We start from the raw sequence: 20816 nt of genomic DNA, 5'->3' as shown, positions 1-20816 counted from the left end.
ACAGGCTAAAAGCTAGTACGATCAACTGAAAGCATACTGTTTGTTTACGGTATACTAAAATGAACTAATAGTATGTAGTATATACTCATTAAGTATGTAGTATACAGTATGTTAGTATGGGTTTTAGAACAGAGCTTAGAGCTGTCTTCAAATACTCATACTAACCGTACTATTTGTGAAGTGAATTGAATATATAGTATGCTTATTGGTCATAGTATGGATATAATTAGTATGCCAAAAGTTCCCGGATGTTGTACTAAATTCGCCAAAATACAAAGTACACATGCACTGTACACTATTTCCGTACTTTTTGGGCCCATATTGCAATTCTTCAGAAAATGAACGTTGCTTCACAACTTTTTCAGATTTGAGAAAATGGTGGAAAATATACAGCCTAAGTCCGGCGAATTCATTGCTTTAACTAATTATGACAAATGTTTAGAAAATGTTGAGCAATGTAATAAAGTAATGACTTTTCAAATAAGATACTGGCTGACAATTTATTAGCTATGCTATCCTTACGAACTGCATAGCATTACAGCAGTATGTACCGGTATGTAAGCTAGTTACCTAACGTTAATTGGCTACTAATACATCGAACTTGCCAGGCAGTATATTAACTATATGCTATCTTAACTACCCAACGTTTATTGTCTTAATTATTCACATCATTCTTAGCTAAGTGGTATAGCCGTTGTGCATTTCAGAGCACTCTCGCGCAGAATTACTAAAGCTCAACACTCGTAGAATATGGCCGGTGTGAGTAAATTTAGGCAAAAAAAAGCTGAATTAAATTGTTGCCAGCAGTACAGTTACAGTCACCAATGCTCTGGATAACATGAAATCAGCCTAACCAGCTATGCTGGGGCAAGTAAAATGGTCAGAGTGAGGTGTTCTCTCATTTGTGTTTGGAAGTAGCTAGCCAACGTTGGCCAGTTAGCTTGGGTGTTTGACTGCCATTGAATGCTCGGATCAACCCTACTCCTCGGCCAGAGCGTCCAGTGTGCTCGACGAACACACCCAAAATCATAAAATGTCTAGCTAGTCATTTGTTATGCTAACAAGCTAGCAAGATGCTCCATAGCAACAACATCAACTTCCGGTAGACAGGCAAGCTCTAGTATGCTCAAGTGGAATGATACTGTTAATTTACAGTGTACTAAAATGAACTAATAATATATAGTATGTAGTATGTACTCATTAAGTGTGTAGTATACAGTATGTTAGTATGGGTATTCAAACACAGCTTAGGATTTAGAACGCCAGCTAACTGTAACTGTAAATCGCCATATTGGCATTGTTGCGTCACTGGCACGAGAGACAATTTTGGAACTCCCAAAAATGGCTGAATTTACCGAGTAGCTCCAAGTTTGAGAATGAGTTTATTACAGAGAATGAAATAATGTTAGTTAGGGAGCCAATAAACCTAATGAAGCCGTTTATGTTTGAGCCGATCGTTGCCCTAGATCAAAGAGTTCGTTCTCATAGCATTAACAACGCTGAAACATCTCAGCTAGAGGGTCGGCGTAGCCAAACACTAACTGGTATGAGTGGGGATGCTGCCAGATAATGGCTAGAGTATGAGTGTGTGTGTTGTAGAGAGATGGTGGGGATACAGCACAAAATCCCAGGGGATGGTGGCTGTACTACATCCAGTCAGAGGTTCCTGTCTGTCTGGATGGCAATGTACAGTTGAAGTCGTAAGTTTATATACACCTTAGCCAAATACATTTAAACTCAGTTTTTCCCAATTCCTGACATTTAATCCTAGTAACGATTCCCTGTCTTAGGTCAGTTAAGATCACTTTATTTTATGAATGTGACATGCCAGAATAATAGTAGAGAGAATGATTTATTTCAGCTTTTATTTATTTCATCACATTCCCAGTGGGTCAGAAGTTTACAAACACTTAATTAGTATTTGGTATCATTGCCTTTAAAAAAAATTTAACTTCGGTCAAACATTTCGGGTAGCCTTCCACAAGCTTCCCACCATAAGTTTGGTGAATTTTGGCCCATTCCTCCTGACAGAGCTGGTGAAATTGAGTCAGTTTTGTAGGCGTCCTTGCTCGCACACACTTTTTCAGTTCTGCCCACAAATTCTCTATAGGATTGAGGTCAGGGCTTTGTGATGGCCACTCCAATATGTTGACTTTGTTGTCCTTAAGCCATTTTGCCACAACTTTGGAAGAATGCTGGGGTCATTGTCCATTTGGAAGACCCATTTGTGACCAAGCTTTAACTTCCTGACTGATGTCTTGAGATGTTGCTTCAATATATCCACATAATTTTCTTTCCTCATGATGCCATCTATTTTGTGAAGTGCAGCAGTCCCTCCTGCAGCAAAGCACCCCCACAACATGCTGCTGCCACACCTGTGCTTCACGGTTGGGATGGTGTTCTTCGGCTTGCAAGCATCCCCCTTTTTTCCTCCAAACATAACGATGGTCATTATGGCCAAACAGTTCTCCAAAAAGTACGATCTCTGTCCCATGTGCAGTTGCAAACCGTAGTCTGGCTTTTTTATGGCGGTTTTGGAGCAGTGGCTTCTTCCTTGCTGAGCGGCCTTTCAGGTTATGTCAATATAGGATGCTGTTGTTCTGGGATTGGATCGCACTTTTCGCACCAAAGTATCTCTAGGAGACAGAACGCGTCTTCTTCCTGAGCGGTATGATGCGTGGTCCAATGGTGTTTACACTTGCGTACTATTGTTTGTACAGATGAACGTGGTACCTTCAGACATTTGGAAGTTGCTCCCAAGGATGAACCAGACTTGTGGAGGTCTACAATGTTTTATCTCAGGTCTTGGCTCATTCATTTCTTTTGATTTTCCCATGATGTCAAGCAAAGAGGCACTGAGTTTGAAGGTAGACCTTGAAATACATCCACAGGTACACCTCCAATTGACTCAAATGATGTCAATTAGCCTATCAGAAGCTTCTAAAGCCATGACATAATTTTCTGGAATTTTCCAAGCGGTTTAAAGGCACAGTCAACTTAGTGTATGTAAACTTCTGACCCACTGAAATTGTGATACAGTGAATTATAAGTGAAATAATCTGTCTGTAAACAATTGTTGGAAAAATTACTTGTGTCATGCACAAAGTAGATGTACTAACCGACTTGCCAAAACTATAGTTTGTTAACAAGAAATGTGTGGAGTGGTTGAAAAACAAGTTTTAATGATTCCAACCTAAGTGTATGTAATCTTTCGACTTCAACTGTATTTATTGGACATGTCACTAATCTTTATGAAGGACTTCCGGGCAGAAGAGGTTACTCGACCAGTCAGCAGCCGATATGCCAGTTAAATATTTGGTGAAATTTTTCTTGATTATAAATTGTTTAAGGTTATATCAGTAGTGGGTAGGTGCTCAATATATATATAATCAGTATCCTATAACGATGTTCGGCGCTGTTTGGCGCGATGGTAACACATTTACTTTTTGATTAGATGACCAGAGTACGAATCGCAGACAGCATCATGATTCATGAAATATCATTCTAACCAATAAAATCAGACTAACTTTTCTTATGATTTTGTTTGCAGAGCATACAGGCTGGCAGTTTATCGGCAGTTCACCCTATGGGCAATAGGGAGAATTAGACGAGGTGTACGGCGTCTCATTCCTGCGTGTGTGTCTTTTCTTCCATAAAGTCCACATACCCAGAAGCAAAGACATTTACATAGGGTTTGAGTTTGAATAAAGCAAGTTAATTTAGTAAATCTAGCCTGCTGGTATACATAGACCTAATGCCTGCCCCTTATTTACATTTTAGGCATTTAGCAGACACTTATCCAGAGCGACTTACAGTAGTGAGTGCATACATTTCATTTCATGCATTTTTATTTTTTTTGTACTGGCCCCCCGTGGGAATCGAACCCACAACCCTGGCGTTGCATACACCATGCTGGCATTGCAAACACTCTACCAACTGAGCCACAGGGAAGCCTATGTAAAGATAGTATTAGTTAGCTTGTCCACTATAACAACATGTTAAGCGTAACCAGATAAACTTGCTTTGAAGTTAAAACGACTTTCAACGCGCACTCATCCTGTGTCCCTGTCGCTAGACTAGTGACTTCACCTAGCTTTGGCTGCCATCTATTGGAAGGAATGATAATTACACTGGGCAGCTAGATGGCAGAGTCAAAGTAGACTTTAATAATAATTGCCATTTATCAGACGCCTTTATCTAAAGGGAATTGGGTACTTGGTAGTGGAAACAGATCCTAGAAACAGGATTACAATTTTTATATCATGGATGGTCAGTCCTTACATCTATAGCCCTGTCTATGAATTTGAGAGTGGTTACATTTCTCCAGCTCCATCCCTCAGCTTTTTAACGAAAGAGGAGCAGGGAGAGACTTTGTTATTGTTTCTACTGCTGATTGCCACTTTAAGAAGTTAAGATGCAGATTAAATACACACCAAAATATGTTACAGATACTATATAAATGTCCCATCACTTAGACAGTTAGTGAATACACAGCATCCAGCACAGCAAACAATCAATCAATCAGTCAAATGTATTTTACAAAAGCCCTTTTTACATCAAAATAATAACCACAGTGGTTATAGAGGGTGCAACAGTTCAACACCTCAGGAGCAAATGTCAGTTGGCTTTTCATAGCTGAGCATTCATAGGTTGAGAGAGAGAGTTGAAACAACAGGACTGGGACAAGGTAGCACATCTGTTGAAACGGGTAAAAAAATCTGTGGAAAAACAATTCCACTCTGATTCCCTTTATGGATGGGTGTATCTTTGAATTTGCTTTTGAATGGCCTGCTCCTTCTCCATTTTTGGAACACAAGCCCGCTCCCCCTAAGTGATCGATAGTATGTATACAGTGGGGCAAAAAAGTATTTAGTCAGCCACCAATTGTGCAAGTTCTCCCACTTAAAAATATGAGAGAGGCCTGTAATTTTCATCATAGGTACATGTCAACTATGATGGACAAAATGAGAAAATAAAATCCAGAAAATCACATTGTAGGATTTTTAATGAATTTATTTGCAAATTATACACCTACAAACAAGCAACATTTCTGGCTCTCACAGACCTGTAACTTCTTCTTTAAGAGTCTCCTCTGTCCTCCACTCGTTAGCTGTATTAATGGCACCTGTTTGAACTTGTTATCAGTATAAAAGACACCTGTCCACAACCTCAAACAGTCACACTCCAAACGCCACTATGGCCAAGACCAAAGAGCTGTCAAAGGACACCAGAAACAAAATTGTAGACCTGCACCAGGCTGGGAAGACTGAATCTGCAATAGGTAAGCAGCTTGGTTTGAAGAAATCAACTGTGGGAGCAATTATTAGGAAATGGAAGACATACAATACCACTGATAATCTCCCTCGATCTGGGGCTCCACGCAAGATCTCACCCCGTGGGGTCAAAATGATCACAAGAACGGTGAGCAAAAATCCCAGAACCACATGGGGGGACCTAGTGAATGACCTGCAGAGAGCTGGGACCAAAGTAACAAAGCCTACCATCAGTAACACACTACGCCGCCAGGGACTCAAACCTGCAGTGCCAGACGTGTCCCCCTGCTTAAGCCAGTACATGTCCAGGCCCGTCTGAAGTTTGGATGATCCAGAAGAGGATTGGAGAATGTCATATGGTCAGATGAAACCAAAATATAACTTTTTGTTAAAAACTCAACTCGTCGTGTTTGGAGGACAAAGAATGCTGAGTTGCATCCAAAGAACACCATCCCTACTGTGAAGCATGGGGGTGGAAACATCATGCTTTGGGGCTGTTTTTCTGCAAAGGGACCAGGACGACTGATCCGTGTAAAGGAAAGAATGAATGGGGCCATGTATTGTGAGATTTTGAGTGAAAACCTCCTTCCATCAGCAAGGGCATTGAAGATGAAACGTGGCTGGGTCTTTCAGCATGACAATGATCCCAAACACACCGCCCGGGCAATGAAGGAGTGGCTTCGTAAGAAGCATTTCAAGGTCCTGGAGTGGCCTAGCCAGTCTCCAGATCTCAACCCCATAGAAAATCTTTGGAGGGAGTTGAAAGTCCGTGTTGCCCAGCGACAGCCCCAAAACATCACTGCTCAAGAGGAGATCTGCATGGAGGAATGGGCCAAAATACCAGCAACAGTGTGTGAAAACCTTGTGAAGACTTACAGAAAACGTTTGACCTGTGTCATTGCCAACAAAGGGTATATAACAAAGTATTGAGATAAACTTTTGTTATTGATCAAATACTTATTTTCCACCATAATTTGCAAATAAATTCATAAAAAATCCTACAATGTGATTTTCTGGATTTTTTTTCTCATTTTGTCTGTCATAGTTGAAGTGTACCTATGATGAAAATTACAGTCCTCTCTCATCTTTTTAAGTGGGAGAACTTGCACAATTGGTGGCTGACTAAATACTTTTTTGCCCCACTGTATCTTGGCTCGCACTGTTCACACAGCGGGTTATGGTCTTCCCTGATCTCACTCTCCGTCAGCTCCATCTGTGGCGTGTTGGGGTAGGACTCGGTTGTATACTGATGGTCGTGAGCACTTTAGTGATGGACCTCTTTTCCACCACAGCACAGGAACACTCTGGCACTCAGGGGCCAGTTCGGCATGCTGTACTAACCGTTCTTTCCTATTGGTAAAAAAACACTTCAGATGCAATTAGCTAGTTACCTTCAACTAGAGTTGCAACAAAGTTGTCCAGTGTCTAACGCTAGCCTAGTCAACAACAGTCATGACCGGTTAACGTTACTTCAGGCTCCATTGCATTGAATGGCGTCGCCTCCTCCATTCAGTCGCTTTTGCTTGACTCCGAAGTTAGAGATGTTGATGATGGTCAGTTGGTAACCCCTACACCATAACCCTCAACATTGTAAATGGAGGCGCAAGCAGAAAGAAGGCTTCAACGTAGGCCTATGACTCCTTTCCATTCGGAAACTCCCGGTTGCCACATCGAAAGCGCCCATCGTGAAGTCTACCTCCGCAAAGGGCTGTCTGCAGATCCTGCTAGCTCGAGCTGGCACGTTCTTCTTCTTCAGAACATGGAGCCACTTCTTCAAAAGTTGTGGGTTCTTGGGCAGCCGATGGTAACTTCCCAAGGGATTCTTTTGGAGCCAGTTCATACAGCCTGGTGCAATACAATTCATATTTGAGTTACTACTTGTTGTTGCCATCTTCATTGTCCTCACCTGACCTCACTTTCTTCAATTCACTCTCATACTAACATACTGTATACTACATACTTAATGAGTATATACTATATACACTGCTCAAAAAATAAAGGGAACACTTAAACAACACAATGTAACTCCAAGTCAATCACACTTCTGTGAAATCAAACTGTCCACTTAGGAAGCAACACTGATTGCCAATACATTTCACATGCTGTTGTGCAAATGGAATAGACAACAGGTGGAAATTATAGGCAATTAGCAAGACACCCCTAATAAAGGAGTGGTTCTGCAGGTGGGGACCACAGACCACTTCTCAGTTCCTATGCTTCCTGGCTGATGTTTTGGTCACTTTTGAATGCAGGCGGTGCTTTCACTCTAGTGGTAGCATGAGACGGAGTCTACAACCCACACAAGTGGCTCAGGTAGTGCAGCTCATCCAGGATGGCACATCAATGCGAGCTGTGGCAAGAAGGTTTGCTGTGTCTGTCAGCGTAGTGTCTAGAGCATGGAGGCGCTACCAGGAGACAGGCCAGTACATCTGGAGATGTGGTGGAGGCCATAGGAGGGCAACAACCCAGCAGCAGGACCGCTACCTCCTTCTTTGTGCAAGGAGGAGCAGGAGAAGCACTGCCAGAGCCCTGCAAAATGACCTCCAGCAGGCCACAAATGTGCATGTGTCTGCTCAAACGGTCAGAAACAGACTCCATGAGGCTGGTATGAGGGCCCGACGTCCACAGGTGGGGGTTGTGCTTACAGCCCAACACCGTGCAGGACGTTTGGCATTTGCCAGAGAACACCAAGATTGGCAAATTCGCCACTGGCGCCCTGTGCTCTTCACAGATGAAAGCAGGTTCACACTGAGCACATGTGACAGACGTGACAGAGTCTGGAGACGCCGTGGAGAACGTTCTGCTGCCTGCATCATCCTCCAGCATGACCGGTTTGGCGGTGGGTCAGTCATGGTGTGGGGTGGCATTTCTTTTGGGGGCCGCACAGCCCTCCATGTGCTCGCCAGAGGTAGCCTGACTGCCATTAGGTACCGAGATGAGATCCTCAGACCCCTTGTGAGACCATATGCTGGTGCGGTTGGCCCTGGGTTCCTCCTAATGCAAGACATTGCTAGACCTCATGTGGCTGGAGTGTGTCAGCAGTTCCTGCAAGAGGAAGGCATTGATGCTATGGACTGGCCCGCCCGTTCCCCAGACCTAAATCCAATTGAGCACATCTGGGACATCTTGTCTCGCTCCATCCACCAACGCCACGTTTCACCACAGACTGTCCAGGAGTTGGCGGATGCTTTAGTCCAGGTCTGGGAGGAGATCCCTCAGGAGACCATCCGCCACCTCATCAGGAGCTTGCCCAGGCGTTGTAGGGAGGTCATACAGGCACGTGGAGGCCACACACACTACTGAGCCTCATTTTGACTTGTTTTAAGGACATTACATCAAAGTTGGATCAGCCTGTAGTGTGGTTTTCCACTTTAATTTTGAGTGTGACTCCAAATCCAGACCTCCATGGGTTGATAAATTGGATTTCCATTGATTATTTTTGTGTGATTTTGTTGTCAGCACATTCAACTATGTAAAGAAAAAAGTATTTAATAAGATTATTTCTTTCATTCAGATCTAGGAAGTGTTGTTTAAGTGTTCCCTTTATTTTTTTGAGCAGTATACTATTAGTTCATTATAGTATACTGTAAACGAATGGTATCCTTTCAGTTGAGTGTACTAGTGCTTTCCCTGTCTACCAGAAGTTGATGCTGTTGCTATGCGACTTCTTGCTAGCTTGTTAGTATAGCTAACAAAAGACTAGCTAGACATCTTACGACTTCATTAACAATGTCCATTGATAACGCACAATGACTATATCACTTAGCTAAGTTAAGAATGATGTGAATAATCAAGTCTATAAATGTTGTGTAGTTAGATAGCATATAGTTCATATACTGGCAAGTTCGATGTACTATTAGCCAACTGACATTAGGTAGCTAGCTAGCATACCGGTACTTACAAGAAACTGCTGTAATGATATGCTATGTGGTTCATAAGGTTAGCGTAGCTATCAAATTGTCAGCCAACATAACGTGTAACGTAACTTATTTGAAAATAAAATTACTTTATGACATTGCTCAACATTTTCTTAACATTAGTTTGTATCCACTCTTATCGGACTTCGGCTGCATATTTTCCACCATTTTCTGACAATCCTCACAGGTCACTCACAGATGGTATGTAGGCTGGTTGATGGAACCTGCAGGCCTGTTTGAGGGACAACTGGACAGAACATATAAGGACTAAGACTTTAGCTACCACCCACCCACCCTTTACACTTCCTGTTAGGCATGATGTTTTCAAAGTGTGTCTTCATGTTTCTCATTTTGTGTGGTATTATCTCTCTCTCTCTTTCTCTCCAGGATACATTAGGGGAAGTTGTTTTGCTGTTGCCACCAATCCCATGCTGCCAGGCTGCCAAGTAAATTACTTTATCCCTCTCATACTAAACTTTGCTCGCTCTTCGTCAACTACCCTTTGATTAAATCAGTTTAATTCAATGTTTAAATTTGCTTCAAGTGTGGTTTTTACTGAAAGTTGACAGCTAGCACTTGTATGAAGGGATGTGGGTGTGGGGGGAGAGAATGGATAGATGGGTGTAGATGGGTTTGGTTGAAGAAACTCCCTCTCCCCTACTTCCCATGCTTCTCTTGATAAGTAATACAAGTGAATGTAATTCCTGCATTTTACCTGTGATCCAAAATCAAATCAATTTGAATATTTTACAAGTTACATAGCTAAGAGAAAATTAGATTTCATGATATTACTTTGTCTTTACACATCTATTCACTACTGGCCAAATGCAGTCACCATTCACATCATATAGCATTTACTATTTTTAGGCCTGTATGAAAAATGTAAGATAAAAGGTGGCTGTATTATGCTTATGTATGTGTTGGTACTGTATGTACAATAAAGTATAGAATATTCTTAAATCTGACATTTGTTGAAGTTACCATTATTAATCCTATGTCAAGTATGGCCACTAGATGGCAGTAATATGCTACCACCTTCAAACAGAATGGAGTTAGTAGGTTGCTTCTGGATGACTTGGTTCTTCCTATTCTTGACCCTACCAACCAGCCATGGAGGCATGTCACTCACCGTGGAAGTCGAAAGCAGCGGCCTTTGGCAATTGGAGCCTCATTGGAGATGGTAAGCCTGGACCGGATACAGACTTCAAACAGCTTCGCCGCCCTGGATCCAGAGGTTCCGGTGCCTTCGTCTTCTGTTCTGTCTCCATCTCCTTGTGTTCAGATCTTCAGAGCTCCCCCACATTGGAACATCAGCCACGATGGATTCTACGACTGGATCGGGTGCATCGGGCCTCACCTCCCATCGGTCCTCGAGGGGTCTTGTAAACCACTCAAGGTCGAAAGAACGGCCGCACCTCCTCAGCCATTTCATCAGCTGTCATCATCGGCAGCTCTATGGTGGGAAACATCTTGGTTCCCAGATGGAAAAACCCTGTGCTATTCTATAACACAAGTACAGGACATTAAAAGGCTGATTCCTACCATTCTATAACAGCTGCCAGGGGCTGATGCTGTCGTACTCCGTGTGTGGTGAAATGACATTAGGAGGGCTAGCTCGGAACTGCTGAAAATTGATTTTAAGATCTGATTCTAGCTCTGAAAGATTCCAAAAAGGGGGCAATTATTTCAGGTCTGGTACCATTGCTGAGCGGTGGCTGTGAAAGATTCAGTGACCCAAGCCCTGCTCAGATAATCCCTACCATTGTGTTGCTGAGTTGTCATAGTGCTGCTGCAAATGTAAATTGTCCCAGGGGCATTGGCAGTCATAATGTAAGTAACCTATTTTATGTCCCTCTGACTCCCCTGAATAACTCTGTCATTCCTACAGCTATTGTATGCAGTAATCATGCGCCTATGAACCTGAGTTATACTGTTAGCAATGAGGCGGTTTTCCCTCTCTGAAACTCACTTACATAATACCTTTGATAATACAGTGGTAGGAATACATGGTTTCAACATCTTTAGAAGAGACAGGAATGCCAATGGTGGAGGTGTTGCCGTGTATGTTCAGAGTCATATTCCTGTAAAGTTCAAGGAGGAGCTCATGTCAAATGCAAAGTAATATGGCTACAGGTTAACCTCAAGGAAAAGCTTAAACTGTAACCAGTGCCTGCAACCTAGTTCAGGTTATCAGCCAACCTACCTGTTTACAAAAAGCACAGGAATGACATCATCAACATGTATTGATCACATCTTTACTAATGCTGCAGAAATTTGTTTTGAAAGCAGTATCCAAATCCATCGGATGTAGTGATCACAATATAGTAGCCATATCTAGGAAAACCAAAGTTCCAAAGGTCTGGGCCTATTATAGTGTATACGAGGTCATAGAATACGTTTTGTAGTGATTCCTGTTGTTGATGTAAAGAATATGTTGGTCCATGGTGTGTAATGACGAGCAACCAGACGATGCACTTGACACATTTATGAAATTGTTTATCCCAGTTACTATTTAGCATGCACCCATTTAGAAAATGATTGAATGTATGGTTAAGAGGGAGGAGTTGAGAGGGATGCAGCAAAAGAGATGTTAAATAGATCTGGCTATACAACCGATTGGCAAACGTACTGCAACTTGAGAAATCATGTGACTAAACTGAATAAAAAGAAGAAACTACACTATGAAACAAAAATAAATGATTGTAAAAAGCTTTGGAGCAACTTAAATTAAATTTTGGGTAAAAAGGCAAACTCTGCTCCATCATTCACTGAATCAGATGGCTCATTCATCACAAAACCAACTGATATTGCCAACTAATTTAATTATATTTTCATTGCCAGCAACGAACATTGACACTACACATCCAAGTATATTTGACAAAATTATGAAAGACAAGCGTTGTAATTTTGAACTCCGTAAGGGAAGAGGTGAAAAAACTATTGTTGTCCATCATCAATGACAAGCCACCGAGGTCTGACAACTTGGATGGAAAATTACCAAGGATAATAGCGGACGATATTGCCACTCCTATTTGCCATATCTTCAATTTAACCTTACTAGAAAGTGTGTGCCCTCAGACCTGGAGGGAAGCAAAAGTTATTCCGCTACCTAAGAAGAGTAAAGTCCCCTTTACTGGCTTAAATAGCTGACCATTCAGCCTGTTATCAACCCGTAGTAAACTTTTGGAAAAAAATGGTGTTTGACCTTATGCAAAGCTATTTTACAGTACACAAATTGACAACAGACTTTCAGTACGCTTATAGAGAAGGACATTCAACAAGCATAGCACGTACACAAATGACTGATGATTAGATGAGAGAAATTGAGAGAAATTGATAATGAAAAGATTGTAGGGGCTATTTTGTTAGACCTCAGTGTGGCTTTTGACATTATCGATCATAGTCTGCTGCTGGAAAAAATGTATGTGTTATGGCTTTACACCACCTGCTATATTATGGATAAAAAGTTACCTGTCTAACAGAACACAGAGGGTGTTCTTTAACCTCTTGCATCTACACGTTCCGCTAGCGGAACGTCTGCTCCAATATCCAATGATGGGCGGGGCGCGAAATTCAAACTCCTCTAAATTCGAAAACTTCCATTTTTCAAACATATGACTATTTTACAGCTATTTAAAGACAAGACTCTCCTTTATCTAACCAAACTGTCCGATTTCAAAAAGGCTTTACAGGGAAAGCAAAACATTAGAATATGTCAGCAGAGTGCCCAGCCAGAAATATTCAGACCCCATTTTTCAAGCTAGCATATAATGTCACAAAAACCCAAATCACAGCTAAATGCAGCACTAACCTTTGATGATCTTCATCAGATGACACACCTAGGACATTATGTTATACAATACATGCATGTCTGTTCAATCAAGTTCATATTTATATCAAAAACCAGCTTTTTACATTAGCATGTGACGTTCAGAACTAGCATTCCCACCGAACACTTCCGGTGATTTTACTAAATTACTCACGATAAACGTTCACAAAAAGCATAACAATTATTTTAAGAATTATAGATACAGACCTCCTCTATGCACTCGATATGTCCGATTTTAAAATAGCTTTTCGGATGAAGCACATTTTGCAATAATCTAAGTACATAGCCCGGCATTACAGGGCTAGCTATTTAGACACCCTGCAAGTTTAGCCTTCACCAAAATCACATTTCCTATAAGAAAAATGTTCTTACCTTGCTTGTTCTTCATCAGAATACACTGCCAGGACTTCTACTTCAATAACAAATGTAGGTTTGGTCCCAAATAATCCATCGTTATGTTCCATCAAGACGTTTTGTTCGTGCGTTCTAGACACTATCCCAACGCTAAATCTCGGCCACGAGCATGACGCAAAATATGACAAAAAATGTCTAAATATTCCATTACCGTACTTCGAAGCATGTCAACCGCTGTTTAAAACCAATTTTTATGCAATTTATCTCGTAGAGAAGCGATAATATTCCGACCGGGAATCTGCCTGTCTGTAAACTGAGGAAAAAAACGAAAGCCGGGGGCGGGGCGTGTCACGCGCCTAAGGCTTAGTCCATTTAGTGACCACTCAGCTCTTGCCTTCCTGTGCTTCAGCCAGGGCTTTGAATTACGTCATTCCTGTTTTTCGCGGGCCCTGAGACTCCATTGTTGACGTGCTAAGTGTCACGTAAGAGCAGAGATCCTTTGTAAACGATAGAGATAATGAAGAAGGGCAAGAAATGTTCAGACAGGGTACTTCCTGAACAGAAGCATCTCAGGTTTTTGCCTGCCATAGGAGTTCTGTTATACTCACAGACACCATTCAAACAGTTTCAGAAACTTTGGAGTGTTTTCTCTCCAAAGCTAATAATTATATGCATATTCCAGTTTCTGGGCAGGACTAATAATCAGATTAAATCGGGTACGTTTTTTATCCAGCCGTGAAAATACTGCCCCCTAGATGTAACAGGTTAATGGAAGCCTCTTAAACATAATCCAGGTAGCAGCAGGAATTCCCCAGGGCAGCTGTCTAGGCCCCTTACTTTTTAAAATCTTTACTAACGATATGCCACTGGCTTTGAGTAAAGCCAGTGTGTCTATGTATGCTGATGACTCAACACTATACACGTCAGCTACCACAACGACTGAAATGACAGCAACACTTAACAAAGAGCTGCAGTTAGTTTCAGAATGGATGGCAAAGAATAAATTAGTCCTGAATATTTCTAAAACTAAAAGCATTGTATTTGGGACAAATCATTTACTAAACCCTAAACCTCAACAAAATTTTGTAATGAATAATGTGGAAATTGAGCAAGTTGAGGAGACTAAACTGCTTGGAGTAAACCTGATTGTAAACTGTCATGGTCAAAACATATTGATACAACAGTAGCTAGGATGGGGAGAAGTCTGTCTGTAATAAAGCACTGCTCTGCATTCTTAACAGCACTATCAACAAGGCAGATCCTACAGGCCCTAGTTTAGTCGCACCTGGACTACTGTTCAGTTGTGTGGTCAGGTGCCACAAACTTAGGAAAATGTCAATTGGTTCAGAACAGGGCAGCACAGCTGGCCCTTTGATGTACACAGAGAGCTGACATGAATAATATGCATGCCAATCTCTCCTGGCTTAAAGTGGAGGAGAGATTGACTTCATCACTACTTGTATTTGTGAGAGGTATTGACATGTTGAATTCACTGAGCTGTCTGTTTGAACTCCTGGCACACAGCTCGGACACCCATGCATACCCCACAAGACATGCCACCAGAGGTCTCTTCACAGGCCCCCAAGTCCAGTACAGACTATGGGAGGCACACAGTACTAAATAGAGCCATGACTACATGGAACTCTATTCCACACCAAGTAACTCATGCAAGCAGTAAAATTATATTAAAAAACAGATAAAAATAGACCTTATGGAACAACGGGGACTGTGAACCAACACAAACATAGACACATGCATACAACTCACGATAACATACGCACTATACACACACGTTATAGATATGTGGTAGTAGAGTAGGGGCCTGAGGGCACACACTTAATGTGCTGTGAAGTCAGTTATGAACGTATTGTAATGTTTTTAAAATGTATAACTGTCTTAATTTTGCTGGACCCCAGGAAGAGTAGCTTCTGCCTTTGCAGCAGCTATTGGGGATCTATAATAAATACAAATACAAATATCTAGTATCCATCAAAGCAACATTCACAATGCAATTTCAGGGAATTTCACTAATTTTAACATTTGCACAGTACTTGAATTGTAGTGGCCACTAGTGAATAGATGTGTAAAGACTAGATGTGTAAAGTAATCATGAATTCTCATTTTGTCTTAGCTTGTAACTTATAAAATATTCAATTTGATTTCATTTTGGATCACAGGTAAAATGCAGCAATTACAGGAATCATTTAAATTATGTTAGAGAGATGCAGTATTTAAACACACAGGTAACAAGTATATAGCATGATGATGTGGACAACCATTCACAGGCAAACAATTTGAAGTGTCTAGGGGTCATCTATAAGTAATACCACACGACGTGAGTGAAATGTAGAGACACACCTTGAGAGTGTCAAGCCTAACAGGAAGTGTAAAGAAGGGGCTTTCCTTGAAGGACGGGGAAGGAGAGGAGGGTGGTAGCTAAAGTCTTAATATGTTCTGTCCAGTTGTCCCTCAAACAGGCCTGCAGGTGCCATCAACCAGCCTACATACCATCTGTGAGTGAACTGTGAGGATTGTCAAGAGAGAGACAGACAGACAGAGAGAGAGAAAATGAAAGTTAACTAATGATTTGTGATTGTTTATTCCACTTGCTTTGGAAATGTTAATATATGTTTCCCATGCCAATAAGGCCCTTTGTGTGTGTGTGTGTGTGTGTGTGTGTGTGTGTGTGTGTGTGTGTGTGTGTGTGTGTGTGTGTGTGTGTGTGTGTGTGTGTGTGTGTGTGTGTGTGTGTGTAATTGTTTAACTATTCTTGTGGGGACCAGCAGTCCCCACAAGAATAGTAAACAAACAAAAGGTTGAAAACTGAGGACATTTTGTTTGTCCCCACAAGGTCAAATGCTATTTCTAGGGGGTTTAGGGTTAAGGTTAGAATTAGTGTTAGAATTAGGTTTATTGTTAGGAGCTAGGGTTAGTTTTAGGGTTAAGTTTAGTGTTAAGGTTAGGTTTTGGGGTTAGTTTTAGGAAAAATAGTATATTGAATGGGACTGAATTTTGTGTCCCCACAACATTAGTTGTACAAGACTGTGTGTGTGTATGTGTATGTGTGTGTGTGTGTGTGTGTGTGTGTGTGTGTGTGTGTGTGTGTGTGTGTGTGTGTGTGTGTGTGTGTGTGTGTGTGTGTGTGTGTGTGTGTGAGAGAGTGTGTGCGAGAGTGTGTGTGAGAGTGTGTGCGAGAGTGTGTGTGAGAAAGTGTGTGTGAGTGAGTGAGTGTTCATATAAGGATTTGTACATTGCTAGTGTACTGGCGATTCCCTATGAACTGCCACTGGCACAGGAGAGAGCTGTCCATAAAACATCCCCAAATATCAGCTTTCCAAATGTTACTCTTTTGGGGTGAAGTTCCCATTCATAAAAAGCTCCAAAACTCATGTTCCTAAACAAAAGGTGCAGAGAGATGCATTCTATAAGCTATATCTGTGATATGGTAAGAACTTGACGTGCTCTCCTCTCACCTGTGCTAACCCTTCCTGATCACCTGTGCTACCTATATATATATATATATATATATTTATATATATATATATATATACGCAACCAGTGACCCATGACCCCAACATATAGTGCCATCTAGTGTATAAAACAAGTAAAAATAACCTTTGACAGACAACATGTACACAACTCATAAACCGGCCAAAATGGCTCCTACAGCTAGACATGACCGCCTTGTTGACCTGATAGCCAGTAAGGTGAGACAAGTAGTCTCACCAACAACACTCATGCATAAACACATAAGGGGAATGTTGATGATGTGTTTTCCTGTGTGCCAAATACGCCAGATGTTGTTATGGGGGAGGCCAGAGGGAGGTGCTCATTTTGGAAGTGAGCTGCTCATTTGACAGCTACATGGAGCAGGCCTTTGCCGAGAAGCTGCATAAATTCCAGCCCATCGTGGCACGCTTGGACAGCCTCGGGTGTAGGAAGCAAGCTGGTGTAGCTGATATTTGGCGGTCTCGGTGCACAAGCTTGCAGTGCGTTGCCTCCAGATTGCGGACAAAAACATTTGGCTAGGTACGGCTGTTTCAGCTGTCGTGGGCAGCCTAGCTGTTTGGAGAAGGTGCTTTCTGTACCCTTGAGTTCCATACATAAAGGGAGGGACCTTTGAAATGTTTGGGTCCTTTAAAAAATGGATTGGTGGATTCAAATAAATTATTTTAAATGTGTGAGTGTGAGAGAGAGCAAGAGAGGAAAGGGAGAGAGGAGAAAGAGAAAGTGTGTGTTTGTGGGGTGGAAAGAGGGAAATGCAGCAACAGGAAATGTGAATTATTGTGTGGATTACAATTGTTTTACATTTTTGTAAGGGTTTATACAGTTTTAGTTAGGGCAAATCAAGTCTGACATTTTAACTAGTTTCAGGAGAAGACCCAGATGCAGACAGTGTCGAAGTAACAAAAGTTTATTACTAGAACAGGAGCAGAACTGAAAAAGTGTGTGTGAGCAAGGAGGCCTACAAACCTGACTCAGTTACACCAGCTCCATCAGGAGGAATGGGCCAAAATTCCCCCAACTTATTGTAGGAAGCTTGTGGAAGGCTACCCGAAACGTTTGACCCAAGTTAAACAATTTAAAGGCAATGCTACCAAATACTAATTGAGTGTATGTAAGCTTCTGACCCACAGGGAATGTGATTAAAGAAATAAAAGCTGAAATATATCATTCTCTCTACTATTATTCTGACATTTCAGATTCTTAAAATAAAGTGGTGATCCTAACTGACCTAAGACAGGGCATTTTTACTCAGATTAAATGTCAGGAATTGTGAAAAACTGAGTTTAAATGTATTTGGCTCAGGTGTATGTAAACTTCCGATTTCAACTGTATATAGTCTTAATTCATTCCTACTTGGATTTGTGTGTATTCGGTACATGTTGTGTAATTTGTTAGATATTACTTGTTAGATATTACTGCACTGTCGGAGCTAGAAGCACAAGCATTTCGCTACACCTGCAATAACATAGCTTATCATGTGTATGTGACCAATTAAATTTGATTTGATTTGAAAGAGTGGGTGTTCCTAATGTTTTGTACACTCAGTGTACATACTATGTTGTGTGTAATGTACAGTGTTTATTTGTTACATAGGATACAGCAGTACTGTGTGTCTTAGATAATTTCCTTCTCTGGGACATTAAAGCTCAAGCATATGATAAATGAAAGACAAAATGAAAAGTTAATGGAATGTATACATATTTAAATGGCATTTAAAACATATCAAAATGTGTAATCTTTTTGAGGGGGCCCCTTTAACTCTCAGAGAAAACAAACACCCCTTTGATGACATAGGTCTCAGGAGTGCATCCGATGACAGTGCATAGGTTTGCACAGTGATGAAGGCAGTGATGAAGGCAGTTCATTGCTGCCAGTGATCATTGGGATGGGAGAAAATAGGGGGTGCACCCAACAGGGTATAACTACACCGTGGAGTTTTCCCCCAGAAAAGGTTATGTCGGGCATAAATGCAGAAATAAAAGTGTAGCCAATGTAACAATGCACACCGATAGCCTACCATAATTTTATATTGCCCCTATTTAAATTCCCTCAGTAGGTAAGGCAAAAGTCATCACTGTCTGTGCTTCTGAGAACAGATATTATTGAGCACGATTACATGCACACTAATACGATTAGTGTGGACAGTCAGATTAATATAATAGTTTGTTTAAAACGTTTACATGCTTTGAAGGAAGAACGATTTCCCTAATAATCCTGTTTACATTGACACATCTGAAATCAGGCTACCTGTTGGGACCTAAAAAAAATGCAGGAAATCACCAATCAAAATAAACATTCTATCGCAGTCACCATGCTATTTTTGCGAACCCTATTTGATTCTGAGTTCGTACATATAAAGCTTGTATTTCTAATATGCATGTGCTGATCAAATACACCACTAGAACGCTGATCAGTGCAATTCTTCAATGGGGTAGGGACGTCCAAAGGATCTCGGATAGCATGGACCCTGGAACTCCGATTAAGCTCATTACATATACTAATAATTCCAGGTGTTTTAATCGGCATATGCAGGTTATTGTGTTACTATTTCCATACTTGGCCTACTGCCATAGTCAGTTTAATATCGATGTATTAGTGTGCATGTACATTTACTTTTTGTGAATGGACTTATGCCAGTGGAGGCTCCTCAGAGGAACAAGAGAAGGACCATCCTCCTCACTGAATTTCATAAAAATTGTAAAACTATACTAAATATATAAATGTTACCAAATAATTGATTAAAACACACTGTTTTGAAATGAAGGTCTACAGTAGCCTCAACAACACTCTGTAGGGTAGCACCATGGTCTAGCTGGAGGACAACTAGCTTCCGTCCTCTTGGTAAATTGACTTCAATACAAAACCTAGGACGCTCTTGGTTCTCACCCCCTTCCATAGACTTACATAGTAATTATGACAACTTCCGGAGGATGTGCTCCAACCTATCAGAGCTCTTGCTTCATGAACTGACATGTTATCCACCCAATCAAAGGATCAGAGAATGAATCTAGTACTGAAAGCATAAGATACAGCTAGCTAGCACTGAAGTGCAGAAAATGTGGTGAGTAGTTGAATCAAAGAGAGAGGAAGACAATATTTGATTAGTTTTGATCAAATTAATTTATTCTAAAAATGAAGGAGAAGCAAGAGCGAGAGAGACTTAGCTAGCGAATGCAGATAGCTAGTTTAGCCTACTCAAAACACCCAGCTCAAACAGAGGGATGCTATATTAGCTAGCTGGCTATGACTATCCAACACAACACTGGAACTCTTTCAAGTCAAGGTAAGCTTTTGGCCGGTGTAACCGCTATACTGTTTAGTGACTGTAACATTACTGCATGATTGTAGGGGTTTACTAACGCATTAGTTCTATTAGCTATGTTGACTAGGACGTTACTTTAGCTAATATGGTGACAACAATGTAGGCTTTGTGTAGGGGTTAGGATATGGTTTGGCTTGGAAAGTTTTTTTCGCCTGGTTACATACTGCTGATGCATTGAAGTCCACAAATGAAGGTAAAACGAGTGAACTGTTTACGTGTCATCAGGGGTGTATTCATTCCGCCGACTCTGTTGAAAAACCGTTTCTTAAACGGAAGCAAACGTAAATGAAACGTCGATAAACATATCCGAATTTGTCCAATAGAAACTCTTGTTTGCAACTGTTGGACTAATGATTACACCCTAGATCAGCTAGATGCAGGCAAGAGTGTGCAAGGCGGTGTTAAATGTGTCGCTGTCTGTCCATGTGTCACTGTCTGTCACCTCAACATTTTCTCTCGACCTGTGTGCAGCAACGTTGTAAACTTTAATTCGTAGGCTAGGTTGTAGCAACCTCATGATGGTGTCGTGACGTGACTATCATTAATGCGATGACTGTTATCTTATCAAATCAATTAACTATGTTTAATTGATTATGTGATTAAATTAATAATGT

The 20816-nt window shown here is 41.2% G+C and overlaps 1 long non-coding RNA gene across 1 annotated transcript in view; it reads left to right on the top strand.

Moving 5' to 3' along the window:
* LOC115167632 (uncharacterized) overlaps positions 1 to 10155 on the top strand; it is a 48494-nt gene extending 38339 nt beyond the window's left edge. Inside the window, exon 4 of the long non-coding RNA XR_003870518.1 lies at positions 9578 to 10155. This is a non-coding gene — a long non-coding RNA (uncharacterized LOC115167632). The remainder of the gene's footprint in view (positions 1 to 9577) is intronic.
* The last annotated feature ends 10661 nt before the right edge of the window (positions 10156 to 20816 follow it).

The sequence above is a fragment of the Salmo trutta genome, chromosome 29, assembly GCF_901001165.1.
Source record: "Salmo trutta chromosome 29, fSalTru1.1, whole genome shotgun sequence".
Taxonomy (NCBI): Eukaryota; Metazoa; Chordata; class Actinopteri; order Salmoniformes; family Salmonidae; genus Salmo; species Salmo trutta.
The sequence above is the reverse complement of the archived record's forward strand: the minus strand, read 5'-3'. Positions and strand labels throughout refer to the sequence as shown.